The sequence below is a fragment of the Takifugu rubripes genome, chromosome 16 (assembly GCF_901000725.2).
Source record: "Takifugu rubripes chromosome 16, fTakRub1.2, whole genome shotgun sequence".
Classification (NCBI taxonomy): domain Eukaryota; kingdom Metazoa; phylum Chordata; class Actinopteri; order Tetraodontiformes; family Tetraodontidae; genus Takifugu; species Takifugu rubripes.
The window spans coordinates 10118091-10139555 of NC_042300.1; the positions used below are offsets into that span (position 1 = coordinate 10118091).

Sequence of the window (21465 nt, forward strand, 5' to 3'; positions counted from 1 at the left end):
GGAAAAGACGAAAAAGAAAAAAGAAAAAACAAGCAGGAAGCATAAAACAAACAAGAGGCCGTCCATACCGCAGGAGATGAGGAGATAGGAGACATCAGATAGGAGACAGATGAGGAGATAGGAGACATCAGGGGAGTCTGCTTTATCAGAATGCAACAAGAGCCCAGGAGGTAGAAGGATAGAATATGACTATAAAGGAGAGAGATGACGATAAGACTCCTCTATATACTCAAAAACAGGATCCCCCCCGCCCCCCCGCCGAATCAACATATGTGACAATTTAGGAGACATCATGTTTGACAGTTGAGCTCTCCCCAGGACTGGCCAGACAGACGGCTGCACGGCAGCTCAACCCCACAGCTCCATTCTGCTCACTGCTGGGCACTCCGACTCCAACAGATGTCCCAAGATTGCATGGTCCACACCTCATGGTTCTACGGGTTCTACGGGTTCGCTTTCACACAATGGAAGGAAGTGAATATGTGTCAACGTGTCTAATTCTGTTTCATGTCCCACGTCCTCGTCCGATCCTCGTGGACGTTAGAGAATTACCACCCGACATTATACACGGCCAGAGCTGCTATTTACCATAAAATGGACTCAAATATTCTAATTCTATTTAAAATGCTTAGAGGCAGAGCAGGGAGTGACCATGAGGATATACCCTCTGTGTAGGTTGTGTGTCTGAGAGGGTGCATGTGGGCATGAGCCCAGTCGGGAGAAAATGGTGCCAGTAGCCTTCGAGGGAGAAGCATGTGTCCGGCATCCACCACCGTTGTCCTGGCTCACAGATGCCACTTGCTCCGGCTGCCATTTGCCCTCCCCCCACCACTTGCCCACTTGTAAACAGCTCTGTACTGGAGGCAAATAGAAGCAGCCCACAGTGTTTGGATTGTCATTGGGGGTTTTTTGTGGGGTTTTTTTTTATATATAAAGAGTTGTAGTCGCAGAGACAAAAGTGTTAACATTGGAATCTATATGCGGGGGGGGGGGGGGGGGGTAGGGTTAGGCTTTGCGCTCCTGGCGATACCAGCGTGGCCTTGCCCAGTACTGACACTGCAAGTTCAGCTGGAATGCCGGAATGCTGGAATACTGCTGGCTACTGGGCGTAAACACGGTGAATCAGCTCTGAAATCCGTTGGATAACCCCACCAGAGTTCCAATGCGTGAAACCAGCCAGTCTGCACACATAACCCAACGTGAAACAAAGAAGCGCTTGTGCATCGTCACGGACAGTGATAAATAGCTCAAAATGCTAATATTTAAAGGGAAGTCCGCTTGAGGTGGTTCAGTCCTTGTCTTAGAGGCCTGCAAATTCCTTTACTACGCTTCACCACTCGTTTGCTTGAGAAGTTGTGAAGGCTTTCCCACAAGAATCCCCTGTGGAGATGGCTGGTTTGTCTCTCTCTCTCTCACACACACACACACACACAGACACACACACACACACACAAACACACTGCTGACATTTCTTCTTGAGGCATCTGTAAATTACACACATATTAGCTTGGGCCTAGAAGGACCCCTCCTTCTCATTATTCCTCTTAAGCTTGTGTGTTTATGGAGTCAGCATCTCCTCCCTAAACCTTTCCTCCCACCATCACTCCTTAATCGTTATGCTTTGTAGCTTCAAGAAACAGCCCCCCCCCCCCCCCCCCCCACCTTTAACTGACTGCTTAACTGCTGTTAGCTTTGGGGCTAAATGTGCTTTCACACCGAACTTATCACACTGATGTGGGATTTCTGATGTGGAACGACCCGCCTTTATTTAGGTGTTTTCAGAGAGGCGTGGATGTTTTATTCCTCCCACAAAAAAATCTCTGCCCTTCTGAGCTGGGTCTCCGTTGACATTATCAGACCGCAACAAACCTTTTATACTGCCGAAGAGACCCACGTGGATCTGGGATAAACAGGGGATTTTCCTATCAGAGGGGCTACACTGTAGTGTCACAGCCCTGTGGGACACAGACATTCAAACATTGTAAATGTAGTATTTCTGTTTAACGAAGCACCATCGAGCCCTGCAGAAAAAAGCACCTCAGACCAACGTTCCTGACATCCTCGCACACCTCAATCCATATTTTTCCCAGAACCTGTTTAACGTTTAATGTCTCAACGTGGCCAGCGATCAGTCTGAGAGGAGCAGAGAAAGGAGGCAAAAGCTTTTTCTCTCCATCTCTTTATTTATTCCCAACTTTATCCTCATCCTCCTGGGAAAGCTGAATTCATAACTCACCATAGCGTTCCCCGTGAAATGGATATTTTTTTAGAATTCTAAATTCGTGATACTTTTAAAATACTTCCACAGTTTATTCAAAAACAGTCCAGAGGATTAAACCTCTACCAGCAACGTTGCTATAATTAGCAGAAATCTGACAAAACACCGTTTCCTGCATACCGACTGCACCTCTTTAATCAGGATATACTCCCACAATTGTTACTACCATTATCCACAGACATTATGGCCACTGCCTGCATACTAACCTATGCCAAATTATATTTAGCGACCCATTTGGAGCTGTTTGGATGATTACCTGCACAGAATCTTGAAGAAGTCCTTGAGAATAAATAAAAATGAGCCCTAATCTATGCGGAGGGGTTAAACTGTGTGTGAGAAGCAGCTCCCCCTCCACCTGACAGTCATCTCCCTGAAGAGCAGAGCCTCATCTATCCTTTGTATTCCTGTAATTAACGAAGGAACAGGAACTTCTGGGTCCCTTTCCTCCTCAGCTGCTGCGCGGTGATGGTGTTATTGCCATCATGGGCGTTAAGAACAAGACTCGATGTGCTGAAACACGGCGACCACTATGACTTCCTGTTCGCTTTGTTTTGGCCACTGTGACTGAGAGAATGACATCGCCAGATGGATAGCCGTAATATTATCCCTATAAGGACACTGATAGTTATGATACTATGATACGACACCTGTGGGTACGTCACATATGACATTTGATAATAACTGCGATACGAGAGCTCTAATGCGGGCGCCAAGTCCCACTTTCCTCAGTAGAGAATTTGCCTGCCTGAGGCAATCTGGTTGAAATGATGTGATTCAGATCAATTTGTTGTTTGCACATGATCTGAACAATTACTCTGCACGTGTGGATTGCAAGTGTGCAGCAAATACAAGTGAAGATTCCTGTAAGCTGAGCGGAGACGTGGAACACATTTGTTGGATCCCATCTTGAGAGTGCCGGGAGCTATCTCGCTGTATTTAATATCACAGTGTGTTTCAGTTAATGATTGTAATGAGCCACTCATGCTAAGTTAAGCTTTTTACACAGTATTCAAATGTAAATGGGTCAAATCACTAGTTATCCTCTTTCTACCTGTAAGAAACACTCAAGGTTAAGAGTGCGGATAAAAGACTGCGCCGAGTGGTGAGCGCACCAGTGTGGCCTGGTGGGCACTAGCAGCCCATGCTACTAATCCCAGTTAAGACAAGCCCGGCAGTCGAGCCGCCACAAAGGAGCTTGGTCCAGTGTTAGTGGGATTAAAGCAAAGCTTCTTCTCTGTTGTTATGCAAATCAAGACAATGATTATCTGCAGGGTGACGTTGCCACGGTGACTTGAAAGCACCTAAATTGGGGTGCTGATTGCATGAAGAGAGCGGACGCTGAGCGGGAGCCATGATGCTGCTGTGATCGTAAAGTCTAGAAGGCTCTTAACAGCTGCCAGCAAGGGTCCAGATCAGCCTCCTAACATCAGGGAAAAGGAAAAAGGCTTGACCTGGGATTGGTTTAACCCTCTAAACGCTTCCTCAACCTGGGACGTGTGCATTAAAGAACCGACCTGGTTCCATCTAAACTACTGTAATTCTTCACTTCCTGCACAAATGCAGGTGAACAGGAAATGAGGGAGCGGTGAGGTTGAAGGGCCTCTGCGAGTTGTTGTGAGATGAAAGTGAAATCAATGTTTGGCGGGCTCTTCCACGAGTGCCTCCTTGATGGCCTTCAAAAGTAGCTAGCTTTGGTCAGTAATGGACAGGAGAGACGGCACTGATCCCTCACTCATCCCGTCTGTCTACAGCTCCCACGTCCCCGCTGCGGACCAGAACTGCAGTGTGATCTCATCGGGTCTAGTGGTCCTTATATCTGACTGATGGGTCTCTCAGCACCGATGAGCCTGGCAACGAGGAGCAGTGGGGCGGCGGCAGATGGAATGGCGGTAAGTTGAAACTGAGCGGGGAGGGAGCTGTCACTGTGGAGGGGGGGGATTTGTTGACGCAGGCGTGTCAAATGCAAACGCTCACACGCTGCTGTGCTACGAGCTTCGCCAAAGGTGAATGCCAGCGCTGCCACTCTCATGGATGCTGGAGGAGGACTCGACAGACTGTGCACAGTGACATCACAGAGGAAAATTTGATGTGTTTCCATGACAACAGATCTCACGGACCAGACATTTCCAGTCCCGGATAACTCTTTTCCAAACTCCTCTGGACACTTTTACCACTTTATTCACCCACGTGAAAAAATAGAAGGAGCCAGTAGCTGGAATACTGTTCCTGTGCTATATTTAAATAACCTTGCTCATGCTAAGCTGTTGCTACTCACTTGTCTTTATTACACGTGTCATTTCCCCCCTACTTATTTTCTCAGCAGACCACAAACAGGGAACAGAGTCCAGATTTAAGGATGTTCTGTAAGGCCTTTTGCATCTTCTTTAATCAGGCAGTAAAAGAATCACAAGGTCAGCTAAAGTAGGAGCCTATATAAACCATGCTATCCGCTCAAGTGTGTCACCTCCGGGGTAAATCAATAGGAATAACAATAATGGGAACCAAACGAGCAGCCAAAGGGTTACAGAACCCACCATATTGGGAATATTCTTGTGAAACACTAGCTGGCACCAAGCAGTAGTCTCTCGATGTTTAACAATTAAAAATGAACAAAATGTTAAAACGTGTTTACAATGAGAAGTTAGTAATAACGGAATGTTCATAAAATGGGAATGAACACAAATGTTGGAAGGACTGAAACTACATCTAAGGTACCTGCCAAGAACGTCTGAATATGGTAGAGACATTAATATTGGCATTACTGTATAAGAAGAATGCAGTAGCTGCATTGCAATTCCTGCAAAATAGCATCATAAATACACCAGATGGATAAATGGAAGATTGGATATGACATTCCTGGCAAGGAAGAAGCCCTTAATATCCAGAAATATCATAAAGTAACAAGAAATTCGACATTACTGAAAGGTCCGTTGGGAGAAATTCCAGCGAAAAGGCCAACAAGATGCTCCTGGAAACATTTCACATTACATCTATTGTTATTTTAACATAAAATCTATTCTTCTAATGCACTGCGGGCGCACGGCTATGTCAAAGCAATGGTTGCGTCACGTCTTCTGTTGCAGCCATTTCAGCAAATGGAGCTTGTTTTGAACCATTGTAGCCTCTCAGCCAAAGAGAGCATTAAATATTAATGGAGTAAGATAATTAAATGTTAACAAAATGTTCTACGTGTAATTAAATCATAATTGCACAGAAGCCCAATTTAGTCCACTGAAACACAGAGATGAGCCGTCTTTGTAACCATGAAGACGGAGCCTGGACAACTACCATTGTGTAGTGATTTGAAGTTATATTGTCTAGACCTCCAAGCTGTAAACACCACAAAAGTGTAAAAGTCCAAAACATCATCAAGGGTCTCTGAAGCACATTCAGTGTCAGCAAACTGGCCATGTTTCTGTTCATTTTCCAAAATGATGGTCTGCTATTCCGGGGACCGATCTAATAATGCCGATTTGGTTTTTTACCAGTTCTGACCTATGAACGTTTCCTCTTTTTAGTGTACATCAAAGCAGAAAACCTCCTGTCACCAGCAGGTGGTGCTACAAGTATAAATAAATGGTAACACATAGATCTGTTCAACGTTTCATTTCAATATTATTATTATTATTATTATTATTATTATTATTTATTATTATTATTATGAATAAAGAAAACCTTATGGAACCACTTGGGTGTGTTCTTTTTTTTTTACTGTATTAGCAAAGTATCGGATAGGGAACATGGGTCGTCCAATCTAGGTTGTAACTGAAACATTGTTTGATTTAATGGTCATTTTTTTAGCCTGAAGTGCAGATTTTGAATTTCGGTTAAATCCCGAATACGCTGAAAACAGCATCCTGTCTGAAATCTGGGTCTGACAGGACATTTTTCTACATTTGTGGGATCCCTTCAGTGGATATGCAATCAGGCAGATATATGAATTCAGTCATCCTCTGGCAAAACAAAATCAAACCCAACGGGGCAGCAGCATCACAACCACCATGACCTTTAACCCCTGACCATCAAATTCTGGTCCGCTCACATTTGCCCCACTGTGAGAAGGATTATTGTTATTGTTGTTATTAGTATTATCTTTAAATGCTATTGTATGTAGACTTTGAGTGTTTGAGGAATGTTGATAGGAAAGGAAGAACATGAGAGTGTCGTAAAAGTGCTGAAGCTGCTTACTATCAAGCTCAGCACTCAGATGTATCCTGTTGGTCAGGATTAGAGAAGTTTGTAAAGATGTCAGAAGACAATGAATTATGATATCCTGTTTAGACACCCTTTCTGTTTGCACCAATAAAACAGGTGAGCGAGCAGCAGACGAACGGAGTTGACAGAGGAAGCTTGAACTGCTGCTCGGCTCCCCCTTTGCAAAGGACTCCAGTTGTTTGCGTGGTTACTCTGAGTCTAGTGAACGAACAGCGTGGGTGATCAAAACTTCATCCTCACAAAATTTGGTCCTTCGAGCCGGATCCCAAGACCTGGAGAGGAGCGCCGTGGGACGACCGAACGCCGAAGTCTGTGCACAGCCGGAGTCAAAAAGACGTCCGAATCGAAAGACCTTTCATCACGAGTTGACGGAAGGCCGGTCTTCGTCCCTCCCAGGGCGACCATCTCCAGTGACGGGAAGAAGGCACCAAAACAACTCAGAGAGAAACCATAGAAGCAACGGAGTGAGTATAAAACACAAAAAGCGCTACACGGAATATACCGCGGTATTACCTGCCTGGTCATCAGGAGAGAAGCAGAGGCAAGATACACCCGCCTCCTCGGAGGTAGAAGCTTGGTGTATACTCTCCTGATTAAAAAAGAGGGGTTATAAGGCCACGGCGGAGGGACTGAACTAGATATCCTGTAGGGATTGAGGGTTGTTCAGTCGGGAGATCAGGCGTCTCCACTCAAATACATAAAAACTGATAAATAAAGTGCACACATGGGCAACCAACATTCCACAAAAGGTGCTGAATTCGAAATCCCAGCATCATGTAAACACATGGAAGACAAATATCCAGGTTCATGCTCATATGTTCAGCTGTGGATGACTAAGTTCGATTGGGATGGTAACTTAGACAGGCCAGGCAATATTATAAAATTAAAAGAAGATTTAATAGAATATGGAAAGAAACATCCAAAAGTAAATGTGGGGTTGACACAATGTCACCTCTGGCTCACTGAATCAAAATATAGAAGAGAAAAACAAAATCAAGAAAAAGAGAAACCCAGCAAGTCCTCATGTGCGTTAATGGCAAGAAATGGGGCACTGTTAGAGGAGATTGGGTCCCAGTGGATCCAGCCACTCAACAACCATGGCAGCCTGGCAGCCAAGAACTAAATGACAGACTTGACAGACTGTACGAGCGCATGCAAACTACTTTTACCAGACGAGCTGACTACAGCGCCATTACGGCCACAAGACAAAAGACTGACGAAAGTTTTGAAGACTATAGCATGAGAATGAAAGATGTGTTCCGGAAAAATAGTGGAATTCCGTATGCGGAAGATCCAGAAGGTCCCTACCAACAGCAGTTAAAGCAAGCTATACATGGGGGATCAAAATCAGAGATAAAAACCTGGGTAGAGAGACAGTTAGTTGATTTCGGAATTTGTAACCTAGGCCGCTATGAACAACATGCTATGCATGCTGAAAGACAATGCCAAAAAAGTAAGAACCAATTAACAGGCATGTTTTTCAATGCCAATCCTTTCCCAAGCCGAGGCCGAGGGCGTGGGCGAGGCCGAGGCGGAAGGGGAGGAGGAGGCAATTCCCGTGAAAATGATCAGTGTCATTATTGTAAAAATTATGGACACTGGGAACGTGATTGCAGAAAGAAACAACGTGACCAGAGATACAATAGAGGACAGCAGCAAGGTTCTAATCCACCTCAACAATGACTAGAACTGGAAAAAGATGTCACAAAAATTAAAACAAATCAGGGCACAAAATTTGATCAATTTGAAAAAGAAGACCTAGAAGATGTTTTAGATTTAGAAACCATCTTCCTGTTTGCTGAAGGCAAACCAGAAATACAACTGACCGTGTTAGGCAATTCTTTAACATTTTTGGTAGACACGGGTGCAGGTAAATCAGTAATTAGAGATCCAATAGCTCTAAAGCCAACTTCTACACAGATTTTTGTGAGATCAGCAAATGGTCTCGTAACTAAAGAAAGAATGTCAGTCCCTGTAGATGTTTGTGACCCTGTGAGTGGAATCACACTTAAAGTTCCTTTCGTGATCTCCACCACATGTCCCGTAAATTTGTTAGGAAGAGATCTTATCTCTCAGCTTCAGTTGATGATTCGCACTACAGCCGAAGGAATGTGGTCTGTAGATAGAATGGTTAATCTGTGGGTAAGGGAAGGAGGGACGTGCAGTAAATTTTGGTCACTCAACATTCCTGAAAAGCAGCCCCCTCCATTCTCTGACCCAATCACTATGATATATGGTAAAGCTCTGTCATACTTACAGCCTGAAGCCCAGCTCCACAATCAAGCTGACTTGCATGTAACCATGCACGTGGAGCGCATAGGTGGATTCTGTAAATCAGACTCACACGGCACATCAAGATATGCAGAGAAGTTTGCTAAACTTAAAGATCCACAAATGATTGTAATTATGCATCTATATGTGTGTGGTCAGACAGCTGTCTGCACGGCAGGAAGCCTTTCCGCCGAAGCAGCAGCACTATTCAAAGTGTCAGGTTCTGTACCACATGTTTCTATTGCTAAACCGCTTAAGAAAAGATGGCAAGACTTGGGATGTGATGTAAAACACTGGAGCAGCCTGCCCTATAGGCCTAAGGGTGAGGTTGATTTTAATGATCAGTTCCAGGTGTGGCGTATTCCCCTTAAAACATGGTTGCTGACACATCCAGCAACGCACCTCACAGACCAGAGTTCATGAGAAGAAAACATCTTCCTCACGCAGGAGGAAGAGGAGAAGCTGAAAGAGCTTCCCCCTGAATTATGGTCGGAAGGACCTGCAGATGTAGGTCTTATAAAAGGATCAGAACCTGTAAAAATAATCCCTAAATCAGATTATAGACCATTTCAGAGACAATATCCCCTTAAGACTGATGCACAGGAGGGTATTGTTCTGATATTTAACTCACTGCTTAAAGCAGGAGTCATCAGAGAGTGTCCTGAATCCCCTGTAAATACACCCCTATTTCCAGTAAGGAAGTCACCACCATCTACCGGCTGGCGGATGGTGCAGGACCTGCAAGCTGTAAACGCTGCAGTGGTCCCTAGGTCTCCCTTAGTCGCAGATCCATACACTCTGCTGAATGACTTAAACCCTGAACATCAGTGGTACACGGTGATAGATGTATCCAATGCATTTTTCTCTGTACCAGTACATCCAGACAGCCAGTTTTGGTTTGCATTTACGTTTCAAGGACGGAGGTATACCTGGACAAGGTTACCTCAGGGCTACTGTGAGAGTCCCACAATCTTTTCTCAAGTAATGATGTCATCATTAGCTAAGTTTAAACCTCCGTGTGGAAGTCAAATCCTCGTCTACGTGGATGACATCCTCATGGCGTCAAAAACAGAGGCAGATTGTTGGTCAGACACGCTAGCATTGCTACACTGGCTAGCCTCTCAAGGCCATAAATTAAGCAAAAGCAAACTGCAACTGGTGAAGCAGGAAGTGGTTTATCTGGGCCATGTTTTGACACATAATGGAAGAGCTATTCTTGAGTCGAGGAAAACAGCAGTGCTTGATGCTCCAAAACCAAAAACAAAGAAGCAGATGATGTCATTCTTAGGACTTGTGAATTTTTGCAGATCATGGATCTTAGATTATGCGAAAATAACTGCCCCTTTACAAGCATTGATGTATGATAATCCCTTAGCAATGACTGATGTGTTAACATGGACCCCTGAAGCTGAAGAAGCATTTGTGTACATAAAACAGGCCCTTGTAAGTGCTGGAGTGTTAAAGCTGCCAGACTATCAGAAGCCTTTTGAGCAGGTCGTGGATTGCAAGGGTGACTTTATGACTTCAGTTTTGTTGCAGAAGCACGGAGATAAGAGGCAGCCAGTAGCCTACTACTCCCACAAGCTAGATCCCGTAGCTTGTGCACTCCCACCATGCGTTAAAGCAGTGGTGGCAGCGTCTGAGGCAGTAAAAGCCTCCGCAGGAGTGGTGCTATATCATGAGCTAACTTTGCTAGTTCCACATGCAGTGTCAATACTGCTGCTACAAAGTAAGATAGCGTTCCTGTCGCCCGCACGTCATCTTTCCTGCATGGCAGTGTTGCTGTCTCAGCCGAATCTGACGATTCGTCGCTGCACAATCTTAAACCCAGCGATGCTGCTACCCACCGCAGAAGAGGGACACCAGCACAACTGCCTGGATGAGGTCTCCACCAAGGTCCTGCCGCGACCAGATCACAGTGATGTCGCGTTGACTACAGGACAGACACTCTTTGTGGATGGATCATCGAGAAAGGATGACTGTGGACGCACTAGAACTGCCTATGCAGTAGTCACAGCAACTGAGGTGGTGGAGGCGAAATCACTTGCTGCAGAACTTGTCGCACTCACACGTGCTTGTGAATTAAGCAAAGGACAAGATGTTACCATTTACACAGATAGTCAATATGCTTTTTCCACGTTGTTTGTGTTTGCTCAACAATGGAATATAAGAGGGATGAAAACTTCGACGGGCAAACCGGTCATGCATGCAGAACTGTTAAAAAAGTTATTAGCTGCAATACAGCAGCCACGCAAAATAGCTGTATGTAAATGCACTGCACATACTAACAACACAGACGCAGTCTCACAAGGCAATGCCTTTGCTGACAGAGCCGCAAAGGCTGCAGCAAATAACAACACACTTCTTGATAATGGTGAGGAAGAATCATTTAGCCTAGAACCTGCAGATAATGATATTCTAAAAGAAATGCAACAAAGTGCTCCAGAAAAGGAAAAGGCCACATGGAAGAAGCGAGGAGCCAAACTGGATGATAAAGGACTATTAACCATAGGAAACAAACCAATCCTTCCCCGAAATATGCATAAATGGGCAGCATTAGTGAGCCATGGGCCATGCCATGTCTCAACAGGAGGGATGGTACAGATGGTTAATGAACATTATTACACTATAGGACTTCATACATACTTAAAAATTTTTTGTTCACAATGTGTTATTTGTGTAAAACACAGCCCACAGGGAGCCCTTAAGGCCCCTGCAGGCACTACACCATTGCCAAATCATCCATTTCACACAGTTTTTCTAGATTTTATTCAGCTAACACCATGTGAAGGTAAACAATATTGTCTAGTAGTGTTAGATGGATTTACTAGGTGGGTAGAAATTTTCCCCACGGCAAAAGCAGATGCACTGACAGTGGCAAAAGTCCTATGTAGAGAAATCATTCCCAGGTTTGGCATCCCGAAGGTCATCTGGAGCGACAATGGAAGCCATTTTGTAAATGAGATAGTGAAAACTGTAGGAGTAACTTTGGACATTGATTTGAAGAATCACTGCGCATACCACCCTCAGAGTGCAGGGTTGGTTGAAAGAGTCAACGGTACTATTAAGAACAGACTGAAGAAGTGTATGGACGAGACAGGAAAGAACTGGATGTTTTGTCTTGACCTGGTGAAATTATGGATGCACATAACACCACACAAGAAAACAGGCATCACACCCTTTGAAGCATTATATGGGCGGCCTTATTGCCTACCATACTTTGCAACAACAAATGAGTTAGAACATGTTGAGGAAACAATAGCAGATTATCTGAAAAAAGTGTTACTCAACCGATGTGTGAATACTGTAAATGTTCTGCCTAGTCCTGTGTCTTCCACAGATTCCACCCCCCAGGAACCCATTCAACCGGGCGACTACGTGTGGGTGAAGAAGTTTGTGCGGAAGAGGTGGAACACGCCTAGATGGGAAGGTCCTTATCAAGTACAGCTGACCACAAAGACTGCAGTTCGAGTGGACGGGAAACTGTCGTGGATACACCTTTCCCATTGTAAGAAACAGAGAATTCTTCCAGGTGAAGGCGAGGGAGCAGTGGCGGACTCTCCGTAAACGGCTGACGGCCTGTATAGGTCCAGCAACGGCTGAACCCCGTCGGAACCTGAGAAGAAGCTCTAAAAGGAAATGAAGTTGTTCTTCCTGATTGTGGTGGAAGAACAATCTCTACTGGACGACGATGAAGAGGAATCGGAAGAAGAATGGATCAATGTAATACAAGATGTAAAAGAAATGTTCAAGATGTCTTAAGCTGTACACATGTTGAATTCTGAGTGTAAGAAATGTGTTTCTAGGAAAATGACGTAATGCATTGAAATTTCATGAAAATGTAAAGATGTAATACTGACAATGAAAATCTAGACGCATTTAACGATAAACAGGAGGGAAATGTGAGAAGGATTATTGTTATTGTTGTTATTAGTATTATCTTTAAATGCTATTGTATGTAGACTTTGAGTGTTTGAGGAATGTTGATAGGAAAGGAAGAACATGAGAGTGTCGTAAAAGTGCTGAAGCTGCTTACTATCAAGCTCAGCACTCAGATGTATCCTGTTGGTCAGGATTAGAGAAGTTTGTAAAGATGTCAGAAGACAATGAATTATGATATCCTGTTTAGACACCCTTTCTGTTTGCACCAATAAAACAGGTGAGCGAGCAGCAGACGAACGGAGTTGACAGAGGAAGCTTGAACTGCTGCTCGGCTCCCCCTTTGCAAAGGACTCCAGTTGTTTGCGTGGTTACTCTGAGTCTAGTGAACGAACAGCGCGGGTGATCAAAACTTCATCCTCACACCACGACACGTCATTTTCTGCAAAACCTTCCAGAAAGAGCTCCTGAGGTCGTGACGAGCACGGGGAGGACACGGCTTCGGACATCGACCGTTGTAATCTAGCCCTCCGCACGCTTGTAAGCGCCCGGGTCCGATCCAACATTGGAGAAAGACGGCAGAGAAACGTACAACCTGAAAACACGGCGCCATGCAGAGAGAAAGACCGGAACGAAATGAAACAATCGATACGGGCAACAATGCATGCCGGAGGTGGCGATATTATCGTGATCGTGTTGTTGCAGCCGCTGGTTTTTTGCCAGCTCTCAGTGATTTCCTATATTTCGCAATGAGCTTCTCAACAATCCGCCAGACAAAAGGCCTGACAACCAGCTTCTGTTGTAGCCAATTACTGTCTGCATATTCAAATGATATCATTTTTATTTGACAGTGCTTCAGTATTCAATTAAACTAAAGATATCTTAATAGCACTCTTCTCCTACGTGGCTTTTTTAAAAAGAAAATACACAAGGAACGCGTATCATCACAGCCTGCCGACTGGTCGTCAGATTAAAACTGTCTCTGATGATGACTGGAACTTTGATATCGAATAACTGTAAAACCATTGCTATAACAATCTGACATTACAGCCACACACTCATCTTAGTTGGGCTAAATGAATTCTGGTGAACTGTTCAGGTCGTCCAGACGTCATTGGTCCAGCAGGTCGCTCTCATTCGTCACAAAAACAGGTCTCGAAACGCCGACAGCTCATATTTTCAACAAGCGCCAACCATCTGAAATCTGTCACCCCCCTTGCTCTCTCTCTCTCTCTCTCATTAGCTTTCACTTATATTTCTGATAAAGGCTCTATATCATCACTCAGGTGTCACATGCACATCCCGGTGTGTGCGGTGTGTAATAATAAATAACAATAGTAAAGCTGAGCTCATCGTGCACTGACGTTCGGATGCAGATGCTGCCTCACTTGTAGCTGCCGTCTGATTGCCACCCCGCCGTCTCCCGGTGCACCACGCTGGTCAGGTGACATGACTCCCACGGTGGAAATCCAATCAGGCCAATCCTCTGCGATCCCGAGTCCCTACGCTACCCCACCAACCATCTGTAACACAGACCGCACACACCACACGCACACCGACAACGAGCCCTTTGATACCAATCAAAAGCTTGTCCACCAGACCGCCTGTTCATTTATTACAGAAATGCCAAATTCTTTCAGATACGGGGATGAAGAGAGACAAGTGAATGTGGACTTTCACCTCCCAAAGGAGATCCCAGAAAGAAATGAAGACCTGAACAACAACCCTTGGGTGTCAACACTTCAAACAAACCTGCAGTGGGACCAGTGGCGCAAATAAGAATAAAAACAAGAAAGCGGGCTTTTCATCATGATCCAGATCCCACTTAACAAGGGCCCGGGGCTGAGCTGTCCCCGGACCCATGTAGAGGTCAAGTACAGACCGTCCAGCACTTGCCAGCGCAGGCTCGGATACCAGTGGCTAAATGGAAGCCTTTCAGCTCCCCATGTGTGAGCAGAGCTGGGAATCTGAGTTGCCTGTTGAAAACAGAATAATATCTGCCACCCCTGGCGGAGGGGCAGGCCTGTCACACACCTTTTGTGGGAACTGCACCCATTCTGTCAGAGGAGCTCGGTTTTCTATTTTCTATTACCGCGAGAGCATCATTTCAGGCCTTTGCTTTCTGGCTACAGAGGGAATTTTGGCTATTGTCACTGTGATCCTAATAGCCAGCTTCGGCCTCTCTGGCACACTATTTTTGTTTTGCTTTTTTTTTAGTTGAGATAGAGGAGAGGTGGAGTGGATACGAGGTCAGTGGTCTTGCTGCTGATGCCTGGAGCCGTGCAGCTGTCCCAATTTACGGCCTTGCTTTTTTAATTTCCTTTCCACGCCCATCTGGCCCCTCTTTGCTCTAAATCCCCCGTCCCATCCAGGTATATGTCTGTAGAAGTGTGCCTTCCCACTCTACACTTAAACCTTTTGAGGCCAAAGTGCGCCTGAGCTCATGTTTCAGGTCAGACACTGCAGGGAACAAAAGCTCCAGGAAACTCTCAGCACCATTCCGGAATTCTTTCCAGCCCGGCTCTGATCCCGGCCTGAGCTGTGGACTCAGAGGTGCTGATAAGAGCGGGTTGATGGGTCACGTTTACTGTTCGTCAGTGGACTTTGCAGGAGGCGCCTGCTTTTGGGAGCTGGTGGATGAGTTTAAACACCCATGTGGGCCACAGCCACCCTGGCTTCACTAATCAATACACACACCCGGAGACAACTCCTGGACTCCTGGAAATGAGCTTCCACACCCTGTTGCCGACGACCTTTACATTGCTCGTGTTTACAATAACTAACCAGCACTTTAAAGCTCCACACTCCACACTGTGTTGCCAGGCGGTACTTTGTGCTGATGTGGCCCCTGTGTGAACTGTTGCCTCCAGGACCGGTACACTCAAGGTTTTCATGATTTTAAATATTCTGCAACATTCTATATTTCACATGCTGGACAAACTGGCACTGGAGAACCTTATGACCTCTTGCTCAGAAAAAAGCATAGTTGAATAAATTCAGCTACACATTTTATGCCCAAACGAATGCAAATGCAGTATAGCGCTTGGGCAACAAGGCCCCTTCGGAGCTTCAACCCCCCACAAAAAAGATGAAGTAGAGAACTGAATGTGGATGAGCACACAGCCACGTCTTGATGGCTCCAATGAGCTGTGGACAAATACCAAAAGACTCACTTCCTACCTCAGGCTGAGGCAGCGATAGCTCCTCAAGATAAGCCAAAATGCATAAACACATGCATAAATGTGACGCTCGCGCCCACGCACAGGCGCACACATGCACAAAATAAGACGAGTATCCTTTCTGATGCGAGTCCAAAGCGGCCTCCTGGCTTCCCCGCAGGGCCAAACACAGTTGAAGCAGCGCAGCGTTCAAGGGTGGTTACAGGTCAAGAACTCCCAACCGGTCTAGCCCCGACCCAAACATGCCTCCAAATCCACCAAAGGCAGTGGGAGGGGCCAGTCCAAACACAAGCCCCACCTGATTCCACGTTTCCAGGCTTCTGTTGTGCCCCTCTGTGTTGCTACTTAGCCCCCTTCTTTCATTCTGTGACAACGTTTTACTGGAAAAAAAACAGGTAGACAGGCTGTGAGACGTTTAGACAGTCGGGCAGAGGGGCAGGCCTGCCGGGGCCCTTTTCTTTCTGCGCTGCTGGAGGACACTATCAGGCTGGATCAAGCTGCATGCTGCTCAAGCCGAGCTTCGGCAGCCTCATGGCCCCGGCCTGCTATTCTCCATGGAAACCCCGTCCCACACACACCCTCTGATTGGCTCTTACCATCACTGGACAGACGCTCTGTCTTACTATATGGATAATAACAGCTCTCCAGTAGGATTGGAGCAGAAAATTCCAGTAGGTAGTGGATTTTTTTTTTTCCCCAGACAGTTGTGCCCTTTAGAAAGCTGCATCCAGCAATTTCAGACAACATATTTAACTCAAAATTCAGTCCGACACATATTTCAACACAAATGAATGTCCTAAATATTTCTGCTTCCCTTTTATTGTTTAAGACTCTAGAGGCAGAGAGAGACAAAATATACTGTATATTCAGAGGGTGCAGACTTATATAGAGAGGTGCGGTCGTGTATATTTGTGTTTCAGTGCTTCTGTTCCCCAAAGCAGGAACAACAAAGGCAACAGCTTCTCTTGAACAGATTCTGGTCTATTCACAGCGATACAGCCCCGAACCAGGGAACAGAAATACCCTGCGCATAGATTAACAATACAAACAAAACAATGCTGGATGTGCCTCTCCCCTTTTATAGCGTTACTAATGCAGCCTGCTGCAAGCGCTGTCCAATCTCAGCCTCTTCACATCAATATTGTTAGTGTTTGTAGTACGAACCCCACAAACCGGCGAACATCTCATCTAAAAGCCTTCTCCATTGGTGCAGCCATCTAGTGTCCTCCATCTGGTGAAGATGCAGCTGGGACATCTTTGCACATTCGAAAACAACGAAGCTCAACTTTATGCAAAGAGTCTACACTAAAGAGCACCGAAAAACACTCTGAAACCTGAAATTAGATGTTATATGTTGACAAACTGGTTCTGCACACAGAACTAAAACAAACTGAGCAGCTGTTTAAATGAAACTGAAATTCCCAAAACACAAACGATTGGTGGCTGTGGTAAACAGAGACCAGAGATGCTCACCATGTGACTAACATGCACAATGTGCACAATTACAGATAAAAGTATGAATTGAGTCACCGCCCATTATGTTCAGCACGCTGCATCTCTGTGGCACAGCAAGACTAATGGAATCATTAGTCAGGAGCAAAAGACGGAGTGATGGTAAACATGGCTGATGGGTGCCAAGAGGAAGAAAAACAGGGAGAGGTTCAGAGGAAGAGAAAACCCTGGTTTTACGGCACGTGCGAAGGAAAGAAAAAAGAAAGACACAGCATCTATAAAGGGATGTGAGTGTTCAGAAGGAGGAGGAGGACCACCAGAGCCCTGTCAAATGAGTCTCAGTTTCTGCCCAAACTGAGACTCCTTGGTGATGGTCTGGGACCTCGGAGGGTTTCAGAGAGCTCAGCACGCAGGCCAAACATACCCTGACGGCTATTAGGAGCCAGGAGAAGATCCTGAGACCTGGTGAGACTGCTGCTGGCGCAGTGACCCCGAGGGTCACGCGCTGCAGTTCCTGGCTGTTGAAGGCTTCCTCGCTCTGGATTGCCTGGCCCAACCTGAATCCTAACAAGCGCTTCGGAGACGCCATGAATTGTTACCTCTACCACTGTGGCAGCGCAGAGATCCTCAGAGGTTCTGAATTAGCTGAAGAATTCCTAGAATTTCAGCAAAGCCATCTTGTTTCTCCCCTGTTCTCCGTAGGATTCTGAATCCAGTCCGGAATGGGTTAATGACATGGATTTCCACTCACCATTGTTACATTATTGTGCATTATCAGTTAATTACATTATGTAATCAATACAATAAAGATTTTCCACCGGTATGTTTAATCCATCATGGCCTAGGCTCCCTGATTCAAGAATTCAAAGGGTTTTATTTTATTTTTTGGACGCGTACAACTGTGGTCAGCGCAAGGTGAGGTGATCCCCCCCCCCCCCCCCCCCCCCGACAGTTGAAAAGGGTAGAAACCATTCCATCGGATTAGGCCGCCACAGCAACATTGCATCTGCTGTTCACTTGTAAGAGTTAAAGCCACCAAACCAAATCCATAACTCCTCAGTCAACCAATACGTCCAAAACAATGGGTCTGGGATGCAAAGTGATTGGAGTTTTTCTGCCCAATAGCATCACTTACCAAGACAAGCCTCCGATCGATGGCTGTCAGACACTAAAGAAACAAAAGAATCATATAAGCAGGGATGAAAAATGTCTTGTAATATCAGCTGCAGACAGGGAGCCAAGTGAAGTGAGTGTGTGTGTGTGCCCGCCTGTGTGTGTGTGTTTAAGCGACACTTACATCATCCATATCACAAATTGATTTCATGCAAAAGCGATGAGACGCTGCACTTATTCCACCCCCCCCCCCCCCCCCCCCCCCCCCCCCCACCAGAAGCTGTCATCTGAAATTAGTTTGAAAGAGCCTCGCCACACACTGTCCCATAATGTGCTCGGACTTCTGCTGAGAGAATATTACAGCCATCCTTCAAGTGGAATGCACATTGGAGCCATACATTTTTCAGTGCGTGGCCCTCCCGGGGACTGGAGCTCCAGCCTGGCCAGCAATGATGCCTGACACCATCAGACAAGACGCACCGGCCGCTGAATACCCTGCATATGCGGGCACTGACGTCTACGTTTTCATCAGCCGTGTGTGCGTGTGCGTGTGCGTGTGTGTAGCAAATCTCCCTCCGCCCACGGTGGGTCAGGGTGTCTGAGCTGGTCACAATCACAAGGCCTTATTACACATTAACCACACTTCCACATTCTGGAAACGGACGCACGCCCGTCTGTGCACATCATTCCGGAGCTATTCCTGGTTCCTGATTCGGTGCACCGGAGCGGAAGCACCGGCAGCTGTTTTTGTCTGCTCGTCCTGCGTAAAGCGCCACAACCAGAAGATCCCCGACTGATGAAAACAAGTGTCACCCCCCCCCCCCCCCCATGCTTGGTATTCCCACACGATACGCGCAGGTTCAAGGCGTCTCACATCCATTATCAGCAGCAAACCAGAAATCAAACGCCAGCTGGTGAGCTACACCCATGAGCACGGTCGTCTGGGGGTTCCAGTTTAACCATTGACAGAGGCCAGCCCAGGTAATGCTGCGGTACTGGAAGCAGGCTCAGGCTAACGGATGGGCTGGAAACTGTTTCCCTACATGCCCACTTGCTTCTTCCTCAGACGCGTTTGGCCAACAAAGGAGAGCGCTCCTTGGGTTGCGCGTTGGGGTGAAGCGCACAGCCGCACATCAGCGGATCACCGGGCTAAACGGAGGGGTAACGGGACCAGGAATTCCTGCCCACCGTGACCGCTATTTTGTCGCCGTGATCTGAGCAGCGACGCAGTCAACAGGCCGGGATGAAGCGGGGTGATCTGCGGGATGAGCACCGCACATTACCGTCACGCAGCGGCGTTGGGAGCACGTACCTTAGTGACTCCCCGACTCCCGGCGGCATCTGCAGAGGACGGGACTGTCGCAGCCGAGATGTGTTGCTCCACAGAAGTGAGTCGAAAAGCTGCGACGGAAACAGGAACTGAGAGCTGGGACGCCTGTGTACGGCAGTCAGAGCTGCTCTTTGCTGGATGGCCGGTGTCAAAGCGAACCCGAAAGAAGACGAGTCACATCCGGGCGATGCTTTTCAAATTAAAGGAATGTTCGCCCTTTGTGAACTGGCAAAGGCAAATTTTCCTGTTGGAATTGTTCGTCAGGTGGCGATTCTGTTAGTTATCGAGTTGGTACCGTTGTCGGGTGCTGGACGGTTGTCCTATCCCCCACAAAACGGCGTGTTTTTCGGTGAGAGCGGCTCGTGTGGCATTTATTTTGAAAAGACGGTATTTGGATTTCCGGAGTGCGCTCACCTCGGCACAGGCGGTCGCAGGCCTGAAAGCTGCAGTGCGCAGACCAGCGCCAGGTTGCTGTACTGCAGGGGATCTGGTGCCAACGAGGCCACAGGCAAGTGGAGGTGCCACCGAGGGTGGCGACAGTCACGGGACAACCCCCCCCCCCCCCCCCCCCCCCCCCCCCCCCCCCCCCCCACCCCCCCCGCTGTAAATAGACACCTCTTGACACCGACAGTTGTTCCAAATGACCAATCTGTACCAGTCAACACCGAAATGGACCCCGACATAACTCCATGAATTAAATAATTGGTTTACAGGGTTTTACATCAGGCCTATAAAACCATCATTTTTATCTGCAAATATCTGTGTGTTTATATGGTCAGTTTTCCAAATATTTAGCCGCAGGCCAAGTGGGAACAGGACTCTTCACGTCAGTGTTTCGTGTGGTTTCTTCCAACATCAGATCTCTTTAAGTGGATGATTCATCCTCCCCAAAGTGAAACTGTTCCATAGGGTGTGACTGTGTCTGAAAGCCGTGGAACAGGAATTCAATTTATTGTCCAACGTGATTTACTTTACGGTTAGAAGTGACCTCTGGGTGCCCCCGCCCGAACACCCCCACCCTGTTTCCCGTCTGATTTGGCCGCTAAAGCTGATGCAATATCGCCATCGTGTGGTAGAAGAGGGGGGGGCATGACCCAGAAGACGTGTTAATAATGCAATATTGCAATAAATGCAGCATTCTAAACTTTTGGAAGGCTGAGCAACTTCAACAGCTTCAAACCAGTCTGGAGTAGCGGCATTAGTGTTAGAGACGTGGCAGGAAATTGGATATTAAGCAGGATCCAACTGTTTAATTGCTGCAGCACTGGAAATAACGGAAGCTATCGCGCTTTTAATACCTGCGTGGCATTTGTGAGGATCGTTTACTGGCTCTTAGGAATTATTAAATTGCAGAAATGCTGCCGCCTCTGTCACTTACATAAGCCCCTGACATTATTTACGATCTATTTTCAGCACTGTTTACCACACGCTACAATCGGCTTGCTGTCTTAGTCAATAATATTAATGGAAATGTTGCAGACAGTAAATTAAGCAGACCTATTATGGGGAAATGGCAATATCGAAAGGCTTATGTGGCTTCAGTGGAGACAAAACAAACAGTGATTAAGGCAGAAGTGACCTTAAAGCTACATTTGAAGGTGATGATGGACATCACTAAGTTTATATTGAACACATAAGTTAAAAATGCATGTTCATTTCTACCATCCAGCACATGTGAAGAAGGAAATGTTTGTGCTCTGTAGCACAAGCACAGCTATAAACTCAAAATTCTGATCTCTCCAATGGGG

General features: G+C 46.3%; 1 protein-coding gene across 2 annotated transcripts in view; it reads right to left on the reverse strand.

The window, feature by feature from the left end:
* fut8b (fucosyltransferase 8b (alpha (1,6) fucosyltransferase)) overlaps window positions 1-19885 on the reverse strand; it is a 65064-nt gene extending 45179 nt beyond the window's left edge. The window contains exons 1-2 of one of the 2 annotated variants that reach the window (XM_011612118.2): window positions 19700-19885; window positions 18410-18442 (exon numbers count right to left, since the gene is read on the reverse strand). The gene's annotated coding sequence lies outside the window, so the exon portion shown is untranslated. The remainder of the gene's footprint in view (window positions 1-18409; window positions 18443-19699) is intronic. The other variant, XM_011612116.2, reaches the window with a different exon arrangement.
* Window positions 19886-21465: the final 1580 nt, after the last annotated feature.